This window comes from Ornithorhynchus anatinus, chromosome 7 (assembly GCF_004115215.2).
Source record: "Ornithorhynchus anatinus isolate Pmale09 chromosome 7, mOrnAna1.pri.v4, whole genome shotgun sequence".
Taxonomy (NCBI): domain Eukaryota; kingdom Metazoa; phylum Chordata; class Mammalia; order Monotremata; family Ornithorhynchidae; genus Ornithorhynchus; species Ornithorhynchus anatinus.
In genome coordinates, this window is record NC_041734.1 from 16,884,020 (window position 1) to 16,911,922 (window position 27,903).

The window sequence follows — 27,903 nt, forward strand, 5'->3', positions numbered from 1 at the left end:
CTCCTTGCTACAACTCAGCCCACACACTTCGCTCCTCTAATGCTAACCTTCTCACTATGCCTTGATCTCATCTGTCTCGCAACCAGCTCCTCGCCCATGTCCTTCCTGCCTCTGGCCCGGAACACACACTTTCCTAAAATCCAACAAACAATTACTCTCCTGTCCTGCAAAGCCTTATTGAACGCACATCTCCTCCAAGAGGCCTTCCATGACTAAACTCTCCTTTCCTCTTCTTCCACTCCCTAAACATTAAACACTCCCAAGTGTTTAGTACAGTGTTCTGCACACAGTAAGTGCTCAATAAATACGACTGAATGAATATCTTGTGTCTACCCAGTGCTTAGTGCAATGCTGTTAATACCATGAAAAAGAGTGCTGAACAGCTAAATTAGAAGTGTTATATATTTATGTATTATAGCAGATTTAAGAATTTCAGGAACAGGTGATTCCTGGGATCCTAAGGAATTTTTCAACTCCCTAGTAGAGTGCCTGGAACAGAGTAAGCACTTAAATACCATTTAAAAAAAAGTGAAAAACAGAAATGTCTAAGTTACCACGACAGAATCAACCAGTGGTATTTATTGGATATTTTAATAAATATTTTAATAAATCCTTGGGGAAGTTCAGCAGAAGCAAGATACACAGCATCTGTCAATCTAATGGATGAGAGAGAGAGAAAATTATAAATAGAGAGGGAAGGTGGAAGAACAAGGATATAACAGATCATAGGACATATGTACTCAGGAAAGGAATAGAATATATCAGTACTAAGAATGGCTGTTGGAGTGAAGGGACTAGAAAAAAGCAGATGAATGATTTATAGAGCCTTTTAATTTCATGGGAATTTTCAATGGATCTCAAATAATAGATAATTTTGATTCAAAATGGACTAGATTTGAACTGATGACCAAGAGGTGAGAGGGTTGATAATCAAAACATTGCTTTTTCACAGGCTTGGATGTGTTCTCTGAAGCGACATTTCCTCTTCACCAGTGTCCAGGTTGAGATGCTTTTGTAAATGCCATCTGACTCCTCTGTACTGAAAAACCATCACTTCCTTTCATTATTGTTGAAGCCCATCATTGGTAGTCTTTCTGAGATTTTTTTTTCTTTTATCCAGGGAAAGGCTCTGGTCTAATTTTGTAAGGGACTTTTGTCTCCCCGGTAGAGTCCTTCAATTCGCCCTATTGAAAATGGTACAGGAATTACTGGTCAATTGGTGATTCATTTCACTTTGTAAGGTACATTTCATTTCTTCTCTGACAATAGAAGAGGGAAGGCAAAAAAAAAAAAGGCTCTATTCACAATCAAAATGGTCTTGTTTAAGTTCAAAATACCACCCTGTGAAATTCCTGTGTTCGAGGTAATGAACGGAGGTATCCATGGGAAAAAAGACAAAACTCGTGTGGTCAAAAAAAAATCATCAAAACTTTCACTCACCATTTTGCAAATTGTTCTGTTTCCCGAACGTTGATCATTGGGGTATGATTCACACTTGCTTTTATTGCATTTGCTTCTATTCATAGAGCAGCAAACCACGATTTCTGCAGGAATCTGGACCATATAATGTGCTGAAAGCACCTAAAAAAGGATCAGATTCACAAGATTCAGCTTCGATCATTCTCCCCAGAAATACAGTATAAAGTTCCCATCTTCCTGAATCTATGGAAAAGATGCTGAGCTGAATCCCCCTTCATTATGTGCCCTTACATCAACCTTTATCATGGCAATTTCATAAGATATTAGGAAGGTAAAGAGCTGATGGCATGGGCTTAACCTTGATTGAAGAACAAGTCTCATTGCTTTGAGGGGAAAGCATGGCCGAACAGTGAGATTGGCGATATGTACTAAAAGTGAGACACCATGATATTGACAAGCATCCAAGTTGCAGATGTAGCTTTCCCAACAGGATGACCCAGAAGGAGACTCACAAAAGTGAGGAAAACCCAAGGATGTCGGGAAGCACCATCTCAACTGGTGGGAGAAAGTCACAGGGGTGTTAGGAGAAAATAGTAGGCAGACCAGGATACGAGGCAGCAATCAGGATGATGGTAGTGAATTTTGAGAAGATCCGTAGGCCACGTGCAGATTTTTAAAGAATATAACCACTGATGCAGATGGCAAATTAAGGGCATATAAAGCAGCAGCCTGGCCTTGAGGAGAGAGCATGGGTCTGGGAATCAGAAGGACCACGGTTCTAATCCCGGCTCTGGCACTTGTCTGCTGTGTGACCCAAGGCAAGTCACTTCACTTCGCTGTGCTTGAGTTACCTCATCTGTAAAATGGGGATTAAGACTGTGGGACATATGGGAAGGGATGGAGTCCAACCTGATTACCTTGTATCTACCCCAGCACTTAGTACAGTTCTTGGCACATAGTAAGGGCTCAATAAATACCACAGTTATTATTATTATTATTATTACATGGCTTATTGAAGACACATGTCCTCCAAGCGGCCTTCCCTAATTAAACCCACCCCTCTTCTCCCACTCCCTTCTAGGTCGCCCTCACTTGATCCCTTCATTCATCATCCCTCCCAGCCCTACAGGATATATGTATCTGTATGTAATTTATCTATGTATGTTAAGGTCATTTTACCCCTCTAGACTGTGAGCTCATTGTGGGCAGGGAGTGGGGCTGTTTGTTTTTGTATTTTACTCTCCCAAGAGCTTAGTAAAGTTCTCTGCACACAGTAAATGCTCAATAAATACAGTGGACTGTTTGACTGAGTAGAGCCTTGAATGTAGGCTCCTTGAAGGTAGGAACGATGTCTTCCACCTCTCTGGGACCCTTCCAGGCACTCACTACTGTGCTCTCCTGCTCTTCCCCCTTCTCTCCTCCCTTCCCTCCTCCCTTTTCTCCCTCCCTTTTTCCTTCTCTCCCTCCCTTCTTCTTCTCTCTCTTTTCTCTCCTCCCTCTCACTCCCTTCTATCCCTCCCTGAAATTAAGAGACAAGTGGGAATGCTTGTAATTTTCAACTGCAAATTGAGAGACTAGGTTTCTCATTCAACTGTACTCTCCCAAGGACTTATTAAAGTGCCTTGCACACAGTAGGCCCTGAATACCTACCATTGACAAGTTTAACCTATTTTCTTTGTGTTTGCAGTATAATAATGACAATCATAAAACTGAAGATGAAACAGGTAAATAATTTATATGACTACAGATAATGCCAATTCCTTTATTTTCATGCCTCTAAACAAGGTAAATAGAAAGGATCCAACAAGCTCCGACTCACTGGAATTTAAGTTTTGACAACTGAAGGGCTTTTTTGCTCCAATTCTTTATTTGGAAGTTTGGTTTTTGAAAAATGGACTGGCCGAATTCAGAAATGGCCCTGCTTAACTGACATAAATTTCTATTAACTGGACTCATTCAAAATAAGTGGTGGTGAAAAATAATTTGTTTGACTGCCCAGTTCTGACATGATGCTTAAGCACTACCTAGAAATTGATCAACCCATCTTTACCTTAAGTCAAATTAGATGTACTAATTCAGGCAGTTCATGTCACTAGGTACTGTAAACACCTTCTCTAAAGGAATTTCTCCATTTTGAGCTAATGCATTTGCAGTCAGACAAATCTTAGAGATCCCTATGCTTACCCATAGGCATTTTTGACCAATTTTATACCTATAATTAAGACAGCACATATCCCAGTAATAACAAAGTAGTAATAGTATTTAAGTGCTTACTCTGTGCAGAGCACCATACTAAGCACTGGGAAAAAGGCTGGTAAGAAGGAAGTTTCTATGTACGTCCTGAGGTCAGATCCACTGTAACAGTAACATCACTGGAAAATAATAATTATGGCATTCAAGTACTTACTCTATGCCAAGCACTGGGGTAGACACAAAATGATCAGGTCGGGCACAGTCCATGTCCTACATAGAACGCACAGTCTAAAGAGGGTGGAAGAACAGTTATTAAATTCCATTTACAGATGATGACACTGAGGCATAAATTAAGTGACCCATCCAAGGTCACACAGCAGGTAAGGGAAGCATCATAGTGTAGTGGAGAGAGCACGGCCCTGGGATTCAGAAGGTCATGGGTTCTAATCCAGACTCTGCCACTTTCCTGCTGTGTGACCTGGGGCAAGTCACTTCACTTCTCTGGGCCTCAGTAACCTCATCTGTAAAATGGAGATTCAGACTGAGAAGCCCACATGGGAGAAGGGCTATGTCCAACTTAGTTTGTTTGTATCCACCCCAGCACTTAGTACAGCGCCTGACACATTATAAGTGCTTAACAAATACCATAATTAGTAATCACTATTATTGTTAAGTAATGTTATTCTAACGATGCACATCTGGGTACAGTGTGATATGGTAGAAGAAACTGGCAGCATTTTACCATTTTCAGGTCATCTATTAGGTGCAGTGACATGTAAGACACAAATTTTTCTATTAATGAACATCTGTTTTCAGGGCTTCTTTGGGTGAGATACTCATCTGAGCACTGTGACGCTGTGCCCAGTGAAAATCACAAGACTGTTCTGTGTTATGTCTTCCCCGTTCAATCCATTCCATTAAAGCCTTCATTTAATCTGATTTTTCTGACTTGCTGGTGATGGTGGTGATATTTGTTAAGTACTTACTATGTGTCAAGCACTGCTCTAAGTACTGGGGTGAATACAAACTAATCAGGTTGGACACAGTTCCTGACCCATATGGGGCCCAAAGCCTTACCCACCATTTTACAGATGAGGGAACTGAGGCCCCGAGAAGTTAAATGACTTGCCCAAGGCCACACAGCAGAGCAGTGGTGGGCTAGGATAAGAACCCAGGGCCCTTCTGACTCCCAGACCCATTCTCTATCCACTAGGCCATGCTGCTTCTTGACTGATCTTAAAATATGTAGATAGGAAGGTTCTAGAAATTCAAGCCCCAAGCACCTTCACCACTGCCTTTAAGCTCTCTTATTCCCCACTCTTCTTCTCAATGGGAAGAAATTGTTGTTTACCTCTTCCTAACTGGAATGTTCTAAGGAGGAATTAATAAATGATTACAAAACACTTGAAAATCAGTGTTATAAAGCCTACATTAAATAATGAAAGTGCTGTCAATCTACCTCTTTAAAGTACAGAATTATTATTTCTGTTGATGATCACCGCCCCCTGCCAGGCCAAGAATCTTCTTGGTACTTATATGTAATGAATACACAAATTAATTACCTTAGAGTTCAGTGTCTAACATCTGATCCGACCTGCACCATAGAGCTGTTATCACTTTCAGGTTCAAAGGTGTTGCTACTGAGAGAGAACTGTATTAAGGTGTGGCTGAAAATAACAAGCAAAAACAGAAAACATCTTCAGAATGTGATGAATAATAATTATTGTATTTAAGAATTTCCTAGTTGTCAATCACTCTTCTATGTATTGGGGTAGATACAAGTTAATCAGTTCCAGGTTCCACATGAGGCTTACAATCAAAGTAGGAGGGAATATAAGTACAGAGAAGTTATGACTTCCCCAAGGCCAAACGACAGGCAAGTGGGTGAACTGGGATTAGAACTCAGGTTTCTCTGATTCCCAAGAGCATGTTTCTTCAGGCTGCTTCTTTATATAGAAAAATCTTCAAAAATATCTGAGATTATACAATAAAAGAAGACACTATTGCCTCGGTCTTCCAGTAACTTTGAACCAAATGGAGGAACTTCCATTCTACTCCTGCTCCTAAAAATGGAGGGCAATAGGGAACAGATTTCTTTCTGAAATCAAGAAAGAAAAAGTTTTAACCTGGATGAAAGTTGGCCACGTCAGGTTGCAATATGTTCTGTGAGTGAGCACCAGGAACGAAAACATGGCCAGCTGTTATGGAGTTGATCGGGATGTGCTGTATGACACTAGCTTTTCAGCTTGGAAAAGTAGGTTCATTCATTCATTCAATAGTATTTATTGAGCGCTTACTATGTGCAGAGCACTGTACTAAGCACTTGGGATGAACAAGTCAGCAACAGATACAGTCCCTGCCGTTTGACGGGCTTACAGTCTAATCGGGGGAGACGGACAGACAAGAACAATGGCAATAAACAGCGTCAAGGGGAAGAACATCTCGTAAAAACAATGGCAACTAAATAGAATCAAGGCGATGTACAATTCATTAACAACCTTGTCTGGTCATATCATTATAGACCCCTGTGATTCTTTGCACACTTTTCAGGGCAGCCAAATTTGCTGGAATTCTAAGGGTGTAAAATGTTCTTGTAAAGTTCATAAATATAAGGGAATATTGCTTTTCTTTCATTTCTCTTTTTCATGTGGTAAAAAATCATAATTACTTTGCAATATTGGAGGTGAAAGCTACATGGGGATTTGGGGAATTAGGGTTAAGGATAGTCTTCGGTAGCCAGTACAGAAGGATCTTAAAACAAAACTTTGTTTTTTATCATATTAGTTAAATGCATACCTTGTGCATTCATTCAAGCTTATTTATTGAGCACTTAGTGTTCAGAGCACTGTACTAATTGCTTGGAAAATACAGTACAGCAAGTAAAAATAGGCAATCCCTGCTTTTAATAATAGAAGATGTAAATAATTAGCTGTGGAAAATAAAACCTGGACAGGAGAAGGTGGAGCGAAGAGAACTGTGATACAGTCTATTTGAAGGGCTAGGAAGTTCGAAAGCACTGGGAGAATGGTTTGGAAAAGAAGAAGATAATGTTAATGGCCTTGGAGCCATGGATGAGATTTGCAGCTTCAGGTCTTGAGAGGATTTTGGCTCACCAAAATGTGCCTTGGTCCATTCAGAACTGAAGGAAGTGGACTGGACTCCTTAGAATTACCTGAGATCAGAGATAATGGTGATATTTCAACTAAGCTCACTGCGGGCAGAGAACGTGTCTACCACCCCCATTACATTGTACTATCCCAAGGGCTTAGTACATAGTTCTGCACAGAGTAAGCCCTCAAATATGAGTGATTGACGGATTTGGGAAGTTCTATTCCTTGAAGCAGATGTTCATGTTACCCCTTTAGCCTCAGATGAAACATTTTGATTTCATGACTCTCATCCTAAAGTGTCCCCAGGTCTGTTGAACTAAGAAGTGGGTTCAGCTTTCCTTCAATGTTATTGAGACTGCTTGTTCATAGCAGAGCATAGTTATTTAGTTCATATTTATATTCATTTCTGTTTCCCCCCTTAGACTGTAAACTCGTCATGGGGAGGAATGTGTCTACCAACTCTCCCAAGTGCTTAGTATAGTGCTCTGCACACAGTAAGCACTCAATAAATACGAGTGATTGATGATATCTTCAAGGGAGAATGTCAGATTTAAGTGGGTGTAATGAGGGAACTCTGGCTAAAATGTTAGGAAGTACATTAAGAACATGTATGTTAATAAAAATTTCTGGCATGTGTAGACGGTAAGCTCGATGTGGTAATGGAACACGTCTACCAACTTGTACTCTTCCACGGTCATAGAACACCGCTTTGCACATAGTAAGCACTCAAATACTATTGTTGATGATGGCTGAATGATCAAAATGAGGGAGAAAAGTTAGCTATATAGCTCTCATCAATTTCTCGGGCATGGCTTGGAAAAAAAAAAGACATTTCACCTCAGATCCTTTGTCACCCCAGATGCTTTGTCACCCTAAGTTTAAATCATTATTTCTCCTTTAAGGGGCATAAAGGACACCTATCACCCTGCATTTTCTAATTCTCTGCTATCACCTCTAAATTTTGTTTTTTATTTGTGTAGATTTGACAGCTTCAACTTTTTAAAAACAGCTGGGAGCTGAATTATCAATCAGTTGTGTTTGCTGAATGCTTGCTATGAAACCCTCTTCTCCCCCCTTTCCCGCTCCTCCTCCCCCTCTCCCGTCCCACACCCTCAGCACTGTACTCATCCGCTTATCTGTATATATCTTCATCACCCTATTTATTTTGTTTAATGAGATGTACATCACCCTGATTCTATTTAGTTGCCATTGTTTTTATGAGATGTTCTTCCCCTTGACTCTATTTATTGCCATTGTTCTTGTCTGCCTGTCTCCCCTGATTAGACTGTAAGCCCGTCAAAGGGCAGGGACTGTCTCTATCTGTTGCTGATTTGTACATTCCAAGCGCTTAGTACAGTGCTCTGCACATAGTAAGCACTCAATAAATACTACTGAATGAATGAATGAATGCAGAGCACTGTACTCAGAGCTCTTGATTATGACCAGAAATTTTGAGGACCTTCTTTTATCTAGAAGACTGCTTGGAGCCCAAACAGCAACACAACTGCAAAGATGCATTTGCAAATTTCATGACAATCAAAGGTATTCACTGATAACTTACTGTGTGTAGAGCACTGTACTAAGTACTTGGGGGAGCAGAACTGATTTGGTAGATAAGATTCCTGCCTTCAAGGAGCTTGTGATCTTATCGGGGAGACAGACATCATAATAGGGCCTAAGGATTAGATCTTAGTCCAGGAGGTATTCCTGGAGGAGATATAATTTTCTTATAAAGACTTCCTAAATAGCAGTGGAATAAACAAATTACAAATAAGGGAAGGAACAGAGTAACAAAGTATATAAAGGGTACAGATCCAAATGCAAATATAGGAGGTGAATGGGGAAAGGAAAGAGAGGTTAATATGAAGAGGCTTCTTAGAGGAGATAGGAACAGTGTTTTGAAGATGGGGAGAGAGGTGGTCTGTTGGCTATGAAGGGGAGTGAGTTCCAGGCCAGAGGTTTGACATGAGTGAGGAGTTAGTGGGTGGTGAGATAGAAGAAACTGAGGTGCAGTGAGTAGTTGGTGCTGGATGAATGAAGCGTGTGGACTGGGTTATAGAAGGAGATTAGGCAGTTTATGTAGGAAAGGGAGAGAAGATTGACTGCCTTAAAGCCTATGGGAAGAAGTTTCTGTTTGCTCTGTACACAGTAAGTGCTCAATAAACCCCACTGATTGATTTAGTTATGTGGAGATGGATGGTCAAGCACTGGAGGTTTTTGAGAAGCGGGGAGACATGTGGAGAACTGTGTTTAAGAAAAAAAAAATGATCAGGACTGGAGTGTAGAGAGAGAAAAAGCACACTGGATTCATTTTTCTATTGTTCCTTTTTCCATGATTTTCCTAGGATAGATTTCATAATCCCAATGTAGATGCTTATTTCATTTTTCAATTCATGAAAACTGCTTATTGTGGTAAAACCTGCGCTTAAGGAAATCTGTAAACAAAAGTCAAACAAATAAAATAAATGTAATAACAGTACTCAATTCAAGCACTGTCACTTTCATTAACTGGCTGAGACTCGGGAAATATTTTTTGGGGGATAGTAAACCGTTTTTAGTCTGTTTGCCACTTTCCAATTCCTTTCAATTCACCTGATTCTTATGTTTTGACATTTCTTCTGCCCTGCACAGGTTTCGTGTCTGGAGAACAGTCATGTTCATTAGTTGACTAGACAAGAAGATGCTGAAAGGTAAAAATAAGTAAAAATCATTCTGTGAATTTTCAGAGACTAGGGGAATGGGGAGGAGGGAAAGGTTTGCTGAAATATATGAATGAATTTCCAGAGGGTGTGTTTTTGCTATGGTTTTATTTTTAATGGAACTTTTTAATTAGTATATGTTAAGCGCTTACAATGTTCCAGGCACTGTACTATGTGCTGGGGTAGATACAAGATAATTGAGTCAAACACAGTCCCTGACCCACCTAAAGTTTCCAATCTTCATCCCCATTCTACAGATGAGGTAACTGAGTCCCAGAGAAGTGAAGTGACTGACCCAAGGTCAAACAGACAAACGGTGGAGCCGGGATTAAAACCAAGGTCCTTCCACCTCTGCATCAAATTCCTTATCGTAGGATTAAAATTATTCAGTCCCTCATTCCTTACCTTGCTGATTTCCTACTAAAACCCACCCCACACACTTCACTCCCCTAAAACCAACCTTCTTACTGTTTCTCGATCTCATCTATCTTGCTCCCGACCCCTTACCCCTCAGCCTGGAACTCCCACCTCTTTCAAAAATGACAGACCACCACTCTCCCCATCTTCAAAGCATTATTTTGATGTACTGTTTTAAGTAATGTTCTAAGCACTGGGGTAGGTAAGAGTTAATTACCAGAGCACTGTGCTAAGCACTCGAGAGAGTTCAATATAATAGAGTTTTTGTTTTGTTGTTGCACATAGTCCAAAGAATGTCATATTAGCCATTCTTTTAGACTTTTTCAGTGGAAGTAGTCCCTATCCACAAGGAGCTTACATCTAGAGGGAAGCAATCGTGACAAGATATAAGTGCTTGGGTGTTTGTAGTACTTTGGATGGAGATGAAAGGGGGGCATCTAGAGATGTTGTGAAGGTAGAACTGAATGATCTGGTGACAGCTTGAATGAAAAATATGATTTTCGGGCAGTGCAGGTTTACCTGCTTGAGAGAGAGAGAGAGAAGATAGTGGTGCTATCTACAGTGATGAGAAAGACAGGAGAAGGGCAGGGGTTTGGTGGGAAAATGAGGAGTTCTGTTTTGGACATATTAAGTTTGAGACATGGGTGGGACATCCAGGTTGAGAACGCAAGAGGAGATATGAGACTGCAGAGAAGGAGAGAGGTCAGTGCTGGAAATATGGTAGTTGGGAAGATTTGGAAATGATGAGTTCTCCAAGGGAGTGGATACAGATGGAGAATATAAGGGGACTTAGACCTGTGCCTTGGACCCCAAAAAGCATGTTAGAAGTTAAGCTCTGTTAAAAGCACTGTAATTTCCCTTTCATGGCCAATCCTTCATTCTATCAATCATATTTATTGAGCACTTACTGTGAGCAGAGCACTGTACTAAAGGCTTGGGAGAGAGTACAACAGTCGGGAGACACATGTTCTACCCTCAAGAAACTTATAGTCTAGCTACATTCACCCTTTATTCGGTAGGGTGAATTTATAGTTGAGAAATATTTTTAAACTCTCATTTTGAAAATGCATTTATTGTCCTAGCAGACAACAATTTCAGTTAAGAATTCATTATAATCTCTTTTGTCAATATTTATCTAGACTCAATGAAAATCTGAGAAAAGAAGTCTTTTTAATGTTTCAATTCAAATTTCTCCTTTTATTTTAAATACAAATGCAATTAAGTCTTGACAGGCCAGATTTATGTTAAGAATAAAGGGCACTGTATCATTTCTGAATTATAAACATTACCTAAAATGGCATTCCTTAGTATTGCCTTTCTATTTTTGAATTTTAATTTGCAGTTCTTGTCGTGATTTCCTACTCGTGAAGCTCCCATTTCCAATAAACAATGAAAATTAAAAATGATCAGTCAATTCGTTAAAATTAGAAATGTGGTAAACAGCAATTGCAAATGTTAATTTATTTCATTTTTCAATTACTTATGAACTATATACAAACATCAATACATTTGGAGAATAAACTTTCCTGGCAAAAGTTTTCGCTTCAAAGGACCCTGTAGTTAAAAGCCCTGAAATTTGAATTTAAACATTAAAAAAAAAGTTCCCCTCAGATAAATAAGGAAATTTGAGCTACGGGATTGATTTGCTGAAGAAAGATTTTAACGAGGGAAATGCAGAAAGTTGGGAATGAAGCTAGAAGGAAAACAGAGAGAGGAAGTTAAAGCGATTCAGGTAAGAAGTTTGGGACAGACAGTCTTTGTATTGATAGGCACTTTCAGGGAATTGTGAAGTATCAGACACTCTGAATCCGCTGAAAGCCAATAGACTCGTTCCATGAACCTTAGTCTTTGAGCCTTCTGGCATTTCCCATTTCATTTTACTTAGTTCATCATCTGCTCACGAGTCTTGGTTTGAACAGAGGTCACTAAAGGTTCTCGGTAGTCTTGCTTGAGGGTCAGAGGTGGATTGACAATTGCTGACCTTTCACTTCTCTACAAGGAAAAGCCACAAATCCACAGGCCCAGGATTCTACCCTAAACCTGACAATAACCTTATTTATACCAAATCTCTGGGCTTTTGCCTTCATGCAAGGGGAGAATCATGTCTGGATCAGAAATCAGGGCGCAGGTTGGCACTGATTCCCCAGTATCCTCGACTGCCTTTGCCTTGGACTGCAGAGGATGTGAGGAAGAGAAGGTTTCATTACCTAACGTTACAGTGGCTCTCTGACCTCCCCACAGGTCCATCGATGGGGCCAGATGTTTCCTGAGTGTCACTTAGCTCCAGAGAATGTGCAGTGTGGTTCAGTGGAAAAGGCACAGGCCTAGGAATCAGAAGAATAAAAATGATAATTACTGTATTTGTTAAGCACTACGATCCAGGCACTGGGGTGGATACAAGCAAATCGAGTTGGACGCAGTCCCTATCCCACATGGAGCTCACAGTTTCAATCCCCATTTTACAGATGAAGTAACTGAGGCACAAAGAAGTGAAGTGACTTGCCCAAGGTCACTTAACAGACAAGTGGTGGAGCCGGGATTAGAACCCATGTGATTTGGACTCCCAGGTCCGTGTTCTATCCACTACTCCAGAAGACCTGGGTTCTAATCCTGGCTCTGCCCCATGCCTGCTGTGTAACATTGCGTAAGTCACTTAGCTTTTGGGTGCCTCTGTAAAATGGAGATGAAATATCTCTTTTCCCTCCCCCTTAGACTGGGAGCCCCTAGTGGGACAAGGGCTGCGTCTGAACTGAATATCTACCCCAGCCATTATTAAATACCACAACTATTATCATTAGGGATAGAGAAGCTAAAGATAGCTTATCTCATACTGCCTGTGTGTTATTTCTAGTCCTCTGGTGGAGAGAACAAAGGGGCCTAAAAGCCACAGATAGGAGATATATCAGGCTTTCACCCCCTTACTCACATTGTCCCCACAGTCTGCAATTCCTTTGCCCCCAAACTTTCAAAGTTCAACCTTCCCAACTTTCAAAACCTTCCTAACATCCCAGTTCCTCCACCAAGCCTTCCCCAACTAATTATCACTGCCCCAGATCTTAGCTGCCTCTTGCATTCACTCATTTACCTGTGCCCATCCTCAGCACTTGTGTATATACGGTGATTTGATTCAACCTTATTTATTCTGAGAATAGTAATATAATAATAATATAGAGAAGCAGCGTGGGAAAGGCAGGGTGGCCGAGTGGAAACAGCATGGGCCTGGGAGTCAGAGGAACTAGGCCCTAATGCCAGTTCTTCTCATTGCTTGCTGGGTGAACTTGGGCAAATCATAACTTCCCTATACCTCAGTTTCCTCATCTTTAAAATGGGGATTAAACCTCTGTTCTCCCTTCTACTTAGACTGTGAACCCCAGGCCGGACAGGGACTGTGTCCAACCTGATTAACTTGTACCTTCCTCTGTGCTTAGAACAGTGTTTGACACAGAGTAAGCACTTAATAAATGCCATTAAAAAAGGACCTGGGTAAGAGGGATTGATGACAAAGAAGTGGAAAGGACTGGGATGATGGAGAAATTGAGACTAAGGCAGCCTGGGGATTTGAGTTAGGGGGGAAAGTGAGGAGTACTGGATATTCAGAGGGGAAAAATGGGACTGGGAGGGGAGGTGTGTCAAGAGACAAGGAAGGGGAAGAATGGAAGTGTAGAGATAATGGGTAGGAAAGAGACAGGATTGGAGAAGAAAAAAGAAATGAGGGAAAATAAAATAGTAAGAAGAGGTTGGGAAGGCCAAAAACAGAAAAAAGAGGGAAAAGGAAGAAGATGAGAGGAGGGAAAAGACTGAGAAAGAGGAATGGAATGGGGGTGTAACAACCAAAAGGAGAAGATACTTAGCAGAAGAGAGTCTGAAAAAAAGAGCAGAAAGAGGTACAGATGAGTTTGTGCTGACATGTGGAAAGGTGGCAGATATCTGCAGAAGTACCGTGGAGGCTTCATGGAGATGAGATTGTTATTCATGCATGTGAGCACACACACACAAATACACACAAACACACACACACTTTTATAAAAATCTCTACCTTTGAAATTTCTGAATATCTCTTCTGGGAACAGAGAAGAGATGACGATAAAGCATTTGAGTCATCTCACCTTATTTTTCAGTAAGTGCACAGTGAATGCCAAGAGGTGCACTTTATTCAAAAGGAAATCACTCTCTTTTCTTTGAAAGGTTAGGTGTATGTTGATAATAATTCAGCAGCTGAATGCAGCCAAAAAGCCAAATACAAAGACTATACTGTAACTGAGGACTGAATTCGGTAACCTCTCCATTGCAATCAATTCAGTACAAGACACAAGTCCCAAATCCTTATCTTGGTGGGTTGGGACCTACAGACCGGAGAAATGAACTGACAATCTAAATTTCTGTCCAGATATTCTTCACGATTGACATTTAGTCCCTAATAGCCCTCAGGCTTAACCTGGAAGGATTTCCTTGATTGAGGATGTGAAGAAATGGAGTTTTCTGCCCTGGAGCTCTCGTTAAACCCAGAGGCCAGATAGAAATCTTTCCTTGAGCAGATCATATGGATTTCCATTGGGTGATTGTGGAGCTGCCTGGGATAAAGCAGAGGAGGAAAAAAAGGAATAATCACACTTCTTATGTGTATTGTTTAGCAGCCTTTTCAAAAAGTCAAGGAATGATGATGATAAACCTTGCAGAAATAAGCTCTATTGTATATGCAGTAAAGGATTTTTTTTTAATCTGTTATGTGGTGAAATGGGAAGTGGCGGTTGGTTAAATTTTCCAGTAAACTAAGAGTTAGGGTTAAAGAATCATGGTTGATCCACGGAGCCACTCTAGGAAGGGACTTCAAATAGACATAGAGCTAAAGAATTTGGTATGAAGTCCCTACTGAAGCCTGGTAGCAAAATCCTGGCTAGACTTCTGACTCGGGATTGGCTGGAAGTGCAGTCCTAGGAAAGCCCAAGGAACTGAAGTTATTGTAGAACGAGAACTATTTGCTAATTGGATCAGCAGACGTCTTGCAGTTTGCCTATTCCATGCAAGCCAATAAAGCCTTATAGAACACTGATGGAAGAGTTTAATCAGAGAAATCCAGGAAAATTACATGCTACGCGAATTTATCAAGACCCTCCCTAGCAGTGTGGCTTAATGGATAGAGCACGGGCCTGGGAGTTAGAAGGGCCTGGGCTGTAATCCTGGCTCTGCCACATGTCTGCTTGTGGCAAGTCACTTCACTTCTCTGGGCCTCAATTACCAACATCTGTAAAATGGAGATTAAGGATGTGAGACCCATGTGGGTCAGGGACCTGTGTGTGTCCAACCTGATTAACTTATATCTACCCTGGTGCTTCGAAGAGTGCTCGGTACATAGTAAGCGCTGAAAAAGTACCATAATTATTATTATTATTGTAAAGAGGGATCAAACAACATAAATTATGATCATTTTAGATTTCTCCCTTCTGGATTACCTATAAGAGATCAATGAGGCCAGATTGCTCATCTTTGGGCAAAACTAGAAATGCTGGTTATAATAATAATAATAATAATGGCATTTGTTAAGTGCTTACTATGAGCCAAGCACTGTTCTATGCACTGGGGTAGATATAAGGTAATCATCTTGTCCCCTGTGGGGCTCACAGTCTTAATTCCCATTTTACTGCCGAGCTAACTGAGACACAGAGAAATTAAGCGACTTGCCTAAAGTCACACAGCTGACAAGTGGCAAAGCCGTAATTAGAACCCTCGACCTCTGACTTCCAAGCCTGTGCTCTTTCCACTAAGCCACACTGCCTCTTTCTGGGAGACGGTATTCCAATTAACCCAGCTTTTCCTAAATATATCATTTCCTTCATATTTGAAAGATGACATCTCTGATGGTCAGATCCTTACCATATGGGCAAGGATGACCAAAAAAAAAATCTATAATAATAATAATAATGTTGATATTTGTTAAGCGCTTACTATGTGCCGAGCACTGTTCTAAGCGCTGGGGTAGACATAGGGGAATCAGGTTGTCCCACGTGGGGCTCACAGTCTTAATCCCCATTTTACAGATGAGGGAACTGAGGCACAGAGAAGTTAAGTGACTTGCCCACAGTCACACAGCCGACAAGTGGCAGAGCTGGGATTCGAACTCATGAGCCCTGACTCCAAAGCCCATGCTCTTTCCACTGAGCCACGCTGCTTCTCCAGTATCTATATAGAACCTACCCTTCATTCCACCCTGCAAGAATGTAAAAATTCCCCTTCAGCTGATTAATGGGAGTCACCCTTAGTTCCTGCTGCCTCTGCTCAAGAAGATCTTTCCCTCTCTTGCTTCTTGTCTGTTGGACAGATCTGGGTGCTTCTGTAGCTTTAGAAATATTTCGAGGCTATGTTCCATTGTTTGAGATTGTTTCACAAGTTCTTTGAAATATCTATAAGCCCTTGATATTCACCCCACCCTCAGTACACAGTACTTATGTATATAGCCATAATTTATTTATTCTTATTTAATGTCTGTCTCCTCCTCTAGATTGCAAGCTTGTTGTGGCAGGGAATGTAAACTGAAGAATAGCAACCATGTAGAAGCAGGGTAGCTTAGCGGAAAGAACATGGGCCCGGGAGTCAGAAGGACCAGGGTTTTATTCCCGGCACTGCCACATGTCTACTATGTGAACTTAGGCAAATCACTTAATTTTTCTGTGCCTCAGTTCCCTCATCTGTAAAATGTGGATTACAACTGTGAGCCCCATGTGAGACAGGGACTGTATCCAACCTGATTAATTTATATCTAACCCCAGCACTTAGAACAGTGCTTGGCACATAGTAAGTTTTTAACAAGTACCATTATTATTATTATTATTAGATTGAACTATTATAGCTTTGAGAGACCTTTTGATGGCCTGAATACCAGCAAGAAGAATGCCTGAATACCAGCAAGAAGAATGCCCTAGAAGGTGACAAAACCACTGTGTCAAGGGACTTTTCCATCACTTTTAACGCAAAATCAAAATGGATAGTTTCTAAAATCATTTTCCTCTACACCATAGCAAATTAGGTTCTAAACTAAAAATGGAAACAGTTCTACATTTGCACTGGTGTCCTGATTAAAGTGTTACTCAGATGTGTGAAGCCTCAGCTTCCGTGAGGACAAAAATAATCTCACACCTTTTCCCTCTGCATTTGATAGATCCATCCTCACTTTGGCATTCTAAAATGGTAGCTCAGCGGTGAGGTGCCTGTGCCCAATAATATATTTTTGAGAACTACAAATAAAATGACAGCTGAAGGATGCTCCGCTCAATGACAGTTTCTATTTTTGATACTTTATTATATTCCCTGAACTTTCAAAATTATTGATAAATGCTATAGAATTCATATTCAAAGAACAGGATGGCAAATCATAAGTAGAATATTGTATTCTATCAGTTTTCTGTTTGCATTTCTTAGTTAATTTTGAAGTGTTTTATATTCTCCTGGAGGGATACTTTGGGATGAAGTGTCGCGAGTGTTTTCAGCAGACCCTGATATCCAACTTATTCAGTATAAAATCATCTTTATTTCCACTGAAGGTCTCCATTCTAATGCTTCACCCCCTGCAAATGAAGCCCTACCAAGAATGTATCAGAATATGTTTCTTGGACTATTCCCAACTTTGAAATTCACACTTTCTGCTGATCTGCCAGAACCCCATTTCCTCCCTTACTGAATGGATTTCTTAATCATCCCTCAGCTGAAGGAAAAACAACCAAACAATAATAATGATATTAAAGTATTTTCAATGTGCCAAGCAGTCCAAGGATAAGATGATTAGATCAGACAAAAGTCCTGCCCCATAATGGGCTCAGAATCTAAGGGGGAGAATAGATATTTTTAACTCAATTATACAGAAGAAGTTGTTGAGGCACAGTGAAGTAAAGTGACTTGTCCAAGGTCATACTGAAGGTAAGTGACAGAGCCAGGATTAGAACCCAGGGCTCCCGATACCTAATCTGCTTCTCTTTTGCCCATACTGCCTACACAGCCCCACAGCACTTATGAACCTCTCTGTAATTTTATTTATATTAATGTCTGCCTCTCCATCCAGATTGTAAGCTAACTGTGAGCAGGGATCCTATCTGTTACATTGCTAGTCGAGGACTGGTCACATTACAACTGATCTGGAAAGTTTAAGAGCAGTGGGGTTTTGGCGAAAGATGAGGATTTCTGTTTTAGGCATACAAGGTTTGTGGTAACAGTGGGACCGCAGCGTGGCTCAGTGGAAAGAACCCGGGCTTGGGAGTCAGAGGTCATGGGTTCACTTCCCAGCTCTGCCACTTGTCAGCTGTGTGACTGTGGGCAAGTCACTTAACTTCTCTGTGCTTCAGTTATCTCATCTGTAAAATGGGGATTAAGACTGTGAGTCTCATGTGAGACAACCTGATGACCCTGTATTTACCCCAGTGCTTAGAACAGTGCTCTGCACATAGTAAGCGATTAACAAATGCCAACTTTATGAGAAGCAGCATGGCTCAGTCGAAAGAACCTGGGCTTGGGAGTTAGAGGTCGTGGGTTCTAATCCCGGCTCTGCTGCTTGCTAGCTAAGTGACTTTGGGCAAGTCACTTAACTTCTCTGTGCCTCAGTTAACTCATCTGTAAAATGGGGATTAAAACTGTGAGCCCCACGTGGGATAACCTGATCACCTTGTATCCCCCAGTGCTTAGAACAGTGCTTTGCACATAGTAAGAGCTTAACAAATACCACCATTTATTTTATTGATTTAGTGGAGCTGTCCTGGGGGCAAGAGGAGATGTGAGATTGCAGGTGAGATGATTTGGGGTTAGAGGGTTAGATTTGAGTCACCTGTGTAGGGCCTACAAGACTCTGTTGTAGGTTCCTGACTGTTTCTCTACATTCATTTTCTCAGAATGATCATTCTGCCAGATCGTAAATTCCATGAGGGCAGAGATTCTGACTACTAAATATACTGTACTTTACCAGGTGCTTGGAAGTAGCATGGCCCAGTGGAAGGAGCGCAGACCTGGGAGTAAGAAGACCTGGGTTCTAATCCTGGCTCTGCCACTTACCTCCTGGGTGTGTCCTCAGGTAAGTGACTTAAGTTTTATGTGCCTCAGTTTCCTCATGTTAAATGGGGATTCAATACCTTTTATCCCTCCTCCTTTAACTGTGAGCCCAATGAGGGGCAGGGAATAAACTGTTATCTTGTTATAGGCAGGGAATGTTTCTACTAATTCTGTTGTGTTGTATTCTCTCAAGCACTTAGTACAGGGCTCTGCACATAGAAAACACTCAGTTGATTCACTGTGTTCAACCTGATTATCTTGTATCAATCCCTATGCTTAGTACACAGTTTAACATAATCTAAATCCTTACCAAAATCCACAATTATTATTAGTAGAAGAGGTAGTCATGGCACGATCCTCTGCATAGAGTAAGTGTAAACTATTAAGTAGAGTAAACTATTGATTAATCTGCTCATTTTTGACTCTACCAAATCAACCCTGGTGGGCTGATATGACATGGGGTGCTGATAACTAGAAAGAGAGATCTTGACTGTAATTAATGTCTGTCTCCCTCTTGACTGTGAGCTGCTTGTGGGCAGGGAATGCGTCTGTTTGTTGTTATAGTGTACTCTTCCAAATACTTAGTACAGTGCTTTGCACACAGCAAGCGCTCAATAAATGTGATTGACTGAATGAATGCATTTCTAGGATTAGGGACCGGACAGGAGATGCTAATGAGAGTCAGGTGATCAAATTAAGAAGTTTTCTTTTTGTTAGATGTTCTTTATCTACTTGGGTCAAAGCACATGGCTTCCAAGGTGAGTCTCCAATTTTCTTGTTTCTTCCTTGTTCCTAATTAATGCCAGTGATGCTTTAGTAAGTCATTAAATAAGGCTATTCTCAATGGTGGGTGCACTTGGGAGGTGTATAAATCAATAGATGCAATTTAAAAACAGCAAAAATATATATTTTCGTACTTATCTGCTATGGAAGGAGCTGTTCATCCAGCTGAGATATAAGCCTCTTGCTCTTTTGAGTACAAATCATCAAACGTAAATGCTTAGGCAGCTAAGCAATTCTCTATGGCATATCTGAACCTGTCCAGAAGTCAGAACTATTTCATGGCTGAACAAGGTTCTGTACCACCCCAAATATTGCCGTTATTCATCTGTTTTTTCCCTTTTGGAATTTGTTGTATCTTTAATTACCCTGTCCCATGCTAGGCAGAGTGAGATATTCTAGTGGGCAAATTGATAATGCAATTTTATTTTTCTTGAACCTAGGACATTATGCACTACTTTTGGTAAGGGGAAATTGCCCACTGTGGATGCCTTCAGAAACTCTAGTGAAAATAAATGTATTACCAAATATCTATAAATCCTTGGCACGATGAAGGGTAGGAGGAAAGCGGCCCAGGGTGGCTATCCACCCAGTACTGAGCTCAACTGTTCCAGGACAGGTGAAGGTCTGGGTTCTTGGGGCCTCCCCACCTCCACCATCATGGCTCACGGTCATCTCTCTGAGCAATGAGGAGAGCGGCATGTGGCAGTAATTAGAAAATTGGCATTAAATAGATCCAACCCCAAAGTGGTAAGGAGCCTGAGAACTGCTCTTATTGTTTGTTCTTTTTCACTGAACTAATGACCTCATGAAATTGTGGCTACTTTTAAGTCCATTTATTCTTTTCTGCTGTGGTTGTCGCTTCCACCTCTAGATTGAGAGTCCATTATGGTCCAGGCATTATGTCTGAATCGACATCCTTGTATTTTCTCTCCACCACTTACTATAGTTTCCTGCATACTGTAAGTATTGAAGTCATTGCTGTTACTAAATAGAATAGGGCCAGAAGCCAGGCAATCATATTTATTGAGCGCTTACTATGTGTAGAGCACTGAACTATACATTTGTGGAGTACAATATAACAGAGTTGTTAGATGCATTCCAACAGTCTTTCACAGTATCTTAAGATATTTCTACTACTACTATTACAGTCCATCTACTTTTACTATGACTAGTCATACTAGTATTAGTATTTTTTGAGTGCCTTTTGGGACAGGGGCTGTACTACTCACTTGGGATGTACAGAAAACAGAGAAGCTACACTCCCTGCTTCACAAGGAGCTTATACTTTAGACACTTTGATGTCTTTTTTCTTTTCAAACATAAAGATTAGTGTATAGCCGGGACAACTGCATCTCATTTCAGAAGGGAATGAGTTCCATTGCAATTATGATTAGCTCCAGTTATTTCACTCAGCAGTAAGCAGCATCGTAGAGTGGACAGAACACGGACCTGGGAGTCAGAAGGTTATGGGTTCTAATCCTGGCTCTGCCACTTGTCTGTGGTATGACATTGGGCAAGTGACTAACTTCTCTGGGCCTCAGATACCTCATCTGTAAAACTGGGATTAATACTGTGAGGCTCCATGTAAGACATGGATTGTGTCTGACCCGATTTGCTTGTATCCACCCCAGTGCTTAGTACAGTGCCTGGCACATAGTAAGTGCCTAACAAATGATTATTATTACTATTATTACATTCAAGGAGAAAAATGCACTCAACTTAAACCTCATCTCCCCTTTTTACTATGAAAGGAACACTTGCTCTACAGGGTATCTGCTGATAAAAAGTGAATAATCACAGAAAAGAAAAAAGAAAGACTGTTGGTGAATTTATAAGGCAAATATTAACTTGACACTCCGGGCAAAGGTATAAATTCTATGGGATTTTTAACCAGAAGATTTATCTTTTAGAAACTGTACTTTCCAAGCGCTTAGTACAATGCTCTGCACACAGTAAATGTTCAATAAATATGATTGAATGAATGAATGAATGAATTTTCAATGAATTTGACTTTATTTTTTCCAGGGTTACAACTGCTGCCCTCATTAATGGGAGAACAACTGGGTGAGTTAACACGCAAACTCTTTCTCACTGATACTCATCATCATGAAATATCAATCATATTTATTATTTATTTTATGCAGAGCTAGTTACATCAACACAAATCACTATTATTATGGTATTTGTTAAGTGTACCAAAAACTGTTCTACGTGTTAAATAAGGACAATTAGGACCTGCTATTTCCATTGTCTTGTACTCTTCCAAGCACTTAGAACAGTGCTCAATAAATACAATTGATTGATTATATGGAAATCAATCAACAATATAATAGAATTGGTAGACACAGTTTCTGTCCACAACAAGCTTATGTGGAAATAAACTATTGCAGGCTGGTTTAGTAAGACTGGGCCATGTTTTATTTTTTATGGTATTTCATTTATTCATTCAGTCATATTTATTGAGCACTTACTGTGTGCAGAGCATTGTACTAAGTGCTTGTAAAGTACTTAAGTGCTTACAATGTGCCAGGCACTGTTATAAGCGCAGGGGCAGATACAAGGTAATCAGGTTGTTCACAGTCCTAATTCCCATTTTGCTGATAAAGTGACTTGCCAGAGGTCACAAAGAAGGCAAGTGGTAGGGCTGGGATTAGAATTCAGGTCTTTCTGACTCCCAAGTCAGCAAAGAGCATGATTCTTTTCATTAGACCATGCTGTTTCTCATTTGTCCAATCATATAGACACTGTGTGCTGTAGTATATGCTGGAGGGATGACTCACTTTTCCCAAGGCTTCACTTCCCAAGGAGTGTTCTGGGCAGCCCAATTTGGAATAGGCTTGGGGATAGGATGTTTGGAGGAGATTCTGAGTTAGAGATCTGAAATAATGGAATTCCCTTTTTCTAAGAGATTACTGCATTGCCACTGGTGGATATTCAGCCCTTAGAGGTCTTTAAATCAGCCTCAGGTTTCTCTTCTCTTTATTACTGAAGAGTACCCCACTGAGATAATAAACTCTGCTATATTAATCCTGGTGATGAAGTGGCAGGAATCTATAGACTCTATGGGAAAGATCGCCATAATAAAGACGGCAACTTCAATCTGGTTCATTTTGATGCATATTAGTTCAAATTTTTAACTAACTGGCAAGGTACCAACATGACCTTTGGCTGGGTAGAAAAGGAGTAAACAGCATGCTAATGAGAGGGGCCAAAGATTTTAATTTCTAATAGTTAATTGGGAGGTGTTGCAAAGAGCTGCTGGATAGTTTCCTCATATTTAATGAAGTGTTTCAATTTCTATAGAATCAATATTTATTTTGGGTTTTGGTTGTACTTGGGATTCCACTGCCCGTGCCCATAATTGTCTTACCATTGTTCTATAGATTTATTTTACATTCTAAGGCCATACACCTTGTATAACACGATGTTTCATAAGTATCCACCTATTTTGGCTGATTTTATTTCTATCTCTGTGCACAGATTCCTGTCAACTAAGAGTTCAATTCTCAGATAGTTAAGCCGTAACCACTCAATCTCTCTCTGGATTAATTTACGTCTCTGGTGCCTCAGTGTAGTGATATCACTCATAGTTTCTACTAATGCTTTCATAGTACCCTGCTTCAATGGGGAAGTAAAAGGCACTGGGTATTGTTGGAAAATGCTGTCATCAACCTCCACTGGTTAACCATTCCTCTCCCTATCAAATAAACTCCTCACCTTTGGCTTCAAAGAACACAATCAGCTATCTTCTCAATAGTTACCCTTGCTCCTCTTAAACCAACCTAATCCCTGGGCCTCATTCTCCTCTCTCTCATTGCTGCTCACACAACCTTTCCTGCATGGGAACTCCCTTCCCTTTCACATTTGACAATCAGCTGTTCTCATCTTCAAGGTCCTTATGAAAATCACATCTCCTTCCCTCCCTACTCCATCACCTCTATAGTTGAGACCTCAACCCACACAGCCTGAATGTACATATCCATTTTTGTTTCTGTAAGCTCACTGTGGTCAGGGAATGTATAGATCAACTCTGATGATTCATTATACTCTCCCAATTGCTTAGTAGAGTGCTCTGCACAAGGTAAGTGCTCAGTAAATATGACTGATTATATTCTGCTACTTCCCCCTCCAGCAATTTGGGATAGTGTCTACCTGCTCTATTATACCATCCCAAGCACTTAGTCTCCCTTCTCAGGGTCACACCTGGAGAGTTTCCAGTACCCTACCAGTCTCGACTATGGGAGGGAGAGTCGACCAGAGGCTAGTGAGTGGAAGGCAATCTGCTACAAGTCCAAACTCACCTGTGCTGGGCAGCAGCGGCAGGGAAGAGAGTCAAGGGCGGAGACTCAAATTTACTATGTGGAAGGAGACAAAGGCAAACCACTTCCTTATTTTTACGAAGAAAACTCTATGGATCTACTACCAAAACGATGGCAGATGGACGTGGGGTATTCTGGGAGAGATATGTCCATGGCGTCGCTATGGGTCAGAGACAACTCAACAGGATAAGACAAGAAGCACTTAGTATAGAACTCTGCAATCATGATTGATTGATCAGCATCAGAAACTATATGAGTATTGTAAGGTGATTTGGGTCATCTCACATTTGGCATATGTGATTCCACGACTGAGTTTACCACCCTAAAAACAGTAAAATCAAAGCCAGTGCTTTATTTTCTTCTCGGGTAGGTTTGTCCCTTCTCAGTAAAAATGTACTGTTATTTTTGAACCACTCAGGAGTTAAATTTGTCTTAAAAACAATGCTGAACTAAGATTCCAAACTTTTAAGGGTTCTTTTCTGAGCTTTTAGAGTTCACTGCTCTTATACAGTAATAGTTAGAAAGAAATAAAGCAGAGTTGTGTTTAGCCATTGCCTAAAGCTCATTGTCATGGCAAGTGGGCCAAGAATAGCATCAAAGAAACTCTTTGCTGACGATCGTAGCATGGCTATCCCACATATGGAAATCTAAGAATGGCAGTAATCATTTTCCTGATCATTGTAGGTGAAGACAGATGACCCGGGAATTGAGCCTTGGCAATGAAAATTTTCCATTTGAGGTGGGAGGGAAGCTGAAGGATGAGCTCTTGAGTCTTTCTCTAGACTATAAGCTTGTCAGGGGCAGGGAACATGTCTGCTAATTTTGTTTTACTCTCCCAAGTGCTTAGTACAGTGCTCTGCAAATAGTCAGCACTCAATAAAGGCCATTGATAGATTAATTCAAAAGCTATTTTTAAATGGTGCCTCTTTCTACAGGCTTCTACACCCTAGGCTAGCTCTGTTGCTGGCTTGGGCTACCAAGATGAAGCAAGATTGGCCTGAAGCCCCTCCTGCCAGTTCCAAATATTCATTCTGCCAGCTATGGTAAAAGAGCAGCTCAGCCAGCCTCTCTGGTAAGTTCATGTTTTAATGTGTTCAGCGTTCAGGGAATGCTATTTAAATTTGGGGACAAGCCATCAAACAGCCCACTTGGGGAACATAGTGCTAAGGGCTAAAGCTTTAAAGGACTGACTGTGTGTAGGAATTCCATGAATCCCAGCCCAAAGCAAGCACTGTAGTATATTTTGTATGTAAAGTAGATCTCCACATGACTACCAGCTCTCATATATTTTTATTAGAGTGATTTTTCAGAAACACTTCATTTCCTCTGTTGTCTGAACTCTACAAATACCATACAGGCCACAGAGTTAGGGAGAACAAAAAATAGTGATATTTATCTCTTACCAGTCTGGGTATGAGAGAAGCATGAAATATAGACTGGCTGAAACATAAGACTGCATTGATCTACACGCAATTGGTTTTGTTCGTCTCTTCACATTGTTCCCACAGTGAATTTAAGTCTTTTTTCCTACATTTTGATTACAAATAGCACACCATCCTCCTCACATACATTTGTCATTGGGTAAGCTTTGTGATTTTCCCCTAATCTTAGCTGAAAGTAGGATTTATGGGCTGCAGAACAGGAATTTACAAGACAATGGCAGTGCAGAATAGTTTTGTTTTATTTCATAAGGAGGTCGATATTTTAGTAATAATAGCTTCAATTAATCTATGGATTTTATGTTATTATTAACAACAATAGCAATAATTGTGGTACTTTTAAACACTTACTATGTGCCAGGCACTGTACTAAGCTCTGGAATGTCAGACTGGACATGGTTTTAAACCCTATTTTCCAGTTGAGGTTGCAGAGAAATGACTTGCCCAAAATTATACAGCAGGCAAGTGGTGGAGTGGGATTAGAATCCTGGTCCTGAGTCCCTAGCCTGTGCCCTTTCCTCAAGGACATGCTGTGTCTCAGGTGCTGGCATCAAGTATATTCTTTTTAAAAACAACCCTGTGGGGTAGAGAGATGCAGATATTATTATTCTTCCCATTTTACAAATGAGAAAACTGACAGAGGCAAATGACTAGACCAAGGTCACACAGCAGGCCAGTGGAAAAGCGGGGACATGAATCTAGTCCCCCGACCCCATGCTCTTCCCACTAAACCACATTATCTCCTTGACTTGCTTTACCCAGGTTTTTGACAGATTGGTTATTTCCAGAATATCTAGATTTTATTTGAAGGTGACTTCTGGACACAGTTTCAAATGTTGGCAAAACTATGGTTAATTCTACCACTTTTGAAATTATGTGCCAAAAACCCCACCTCTGTACATCTGCTCACTCATTACATCCATTTTCCCAGAGGGAATGGACCGAGGCAATGCAGTCTGTTACCATCATAATCAATTCTTGATCCTAAAGGCTCATCCACCATTCCCAATGGGAGATTCTTTTCTTAAAATTAGTATTTAAGTGCTTATTACATGCTCCTGCTCACTAACAACTTATTTTCTAGAGGTAAAGACTTACACATATAAAAATTTAATCTATCAGTCAATGGTATTGCTTGCGTGCTCTGTGCAAAGCACTGTACTAAGTGCTTTGGAGACTACAACACATCAGAGTTGGTAAATATGTTCCCTGCCCAAAAGGAGCTTTACGGGCTAGCTGGAGAGGTAGATGTTAAAAATAAATTACAGTACATAAGTGCTGTGGGACTGAGAGTGGGGTGAATATGAAGGGCTTAAGGGGTACAGATTCAAGTGCATAGGTGACACAGGAGAGGGAGTAGGGGAAATGAGAGCTTAGTCTGGGAAAGCGTCTTGGAGCAGATGTGATTTTAGTATAAAGCTTTGAAGGTGGAGCTGTGGTCTGTTTGCATTAGAAGGGGAATGGAGCTCCAGGCCAGAAAGACATGGCTAAGTGGTAGACAGACAAGACAGAGGTACACTGAGAAGGTTCGAAAGGGGGGGGGGGGTTCAAGTAGGAAATCAACGTGGTGAAAGAAGGAGGTAAATACTAACACTGGCATTTGCTAAGTGCTCACTATGGGCCAAGTACCGTATTAAGTGTTGAAGTAGATACAAGATAATTCAATCAGACACAGTCCCTGCACTACATGAGGCTCACAATCTAAGATGGAGGGAGAACATGTATTTCATCCCCATTTGACAGATGAGGAAACTGAGAAGCTAAGTGACTTTCCCGAGGCCATAGCACAGGCAAGTGGCAGAACTGGGATGAGAAATTAGGTCTCTTGCAGTCCAGATCTGTGGTCTTTCCATTAGGGCATGCTGCTTCTGTTGACTTTCATACCCAGTCTAATAACAGCAGGGTTCCCGTTGTTTACTGAAGCCCCGTCTCTGCTGCACTTTCCTTTGGCTTCTTCCCCAGAGGTGAGGGGTTGTCTGGGAGAGAAGACACAAGTTGTGAGTCCTAGAATAGCTTCATCCTGTTGGCAATTCAATCAGTAGTGTGCAGAGCACTGTACTTAGCAGAATGCAGAAGCAGCTTGGCTTAGTGGAAAAGAACCCGGGCTTGGGAGTCAGAGGTCGTGGGTTCTAATCCTGGCTCTGCCACTTGTCGGCTGTGTGACTTTAGGCAAATCACTTAACTTCTCTGTGCCTCAGTTGCCTCATCTGTAAAATGCGGATTAAGACTGTGACCCCCACGTGGGACAACCTGATAACTCTGTATCTACCCCAGCACTACCCCAGAACAGTGCTTGGCACATAGTAAATTCTTAACAAATACCATTATTATTATTAATGCAATATATCAGAGTTGGTGGACAGATTCGCTACCCACAGTGAGCTTACAGTCTGGAGAAAGGGTTTGAGAATCAGCATAGTGTAGTGGATAGAGCACAGGCTTGGGTTCTAATCCAAGTTCTGCCACTTGTCTGCTGTGGAACCTTAGGCGAGTCACT

At 40.9% G+C, this 27,903-nt stretch overlaps 1 long non-coding RNA gene across 2 annotated transcripts; it reads right to left on the reverse strand.

Moving 5' to 3' along the window:
* Positions 1 to 581: 581 nt before the first annotated feature.
* On the reverse strand, positions 582 to 27,505 carry LOC103170299. 2 transcript variants are annotated; one of them, XR_486081.3, is made up of 7 exons: positions 27,291 to 27,505; positions 12,046 to 12,162; positions 9,315 to 9,405; positions 5,175 to 5,279; positions 3,827 to 3,900; positions 1,441 to 1,581; positions 582 to 1,184 (listed from the first exon to the last, which is right to left on the reverse strand). It is a non-coding gene; the product is annotated as an uncharacterized LOC103170299 (long non-coding RNA). The 2 variants fall into 2 exon arrangements; XR_003760775.2 differs by lacking the exon at positions 3,827 to 3,900.
* Between the last annotated feature and the right edge of the window lie 398 nt (positions 27,506 to 27,903).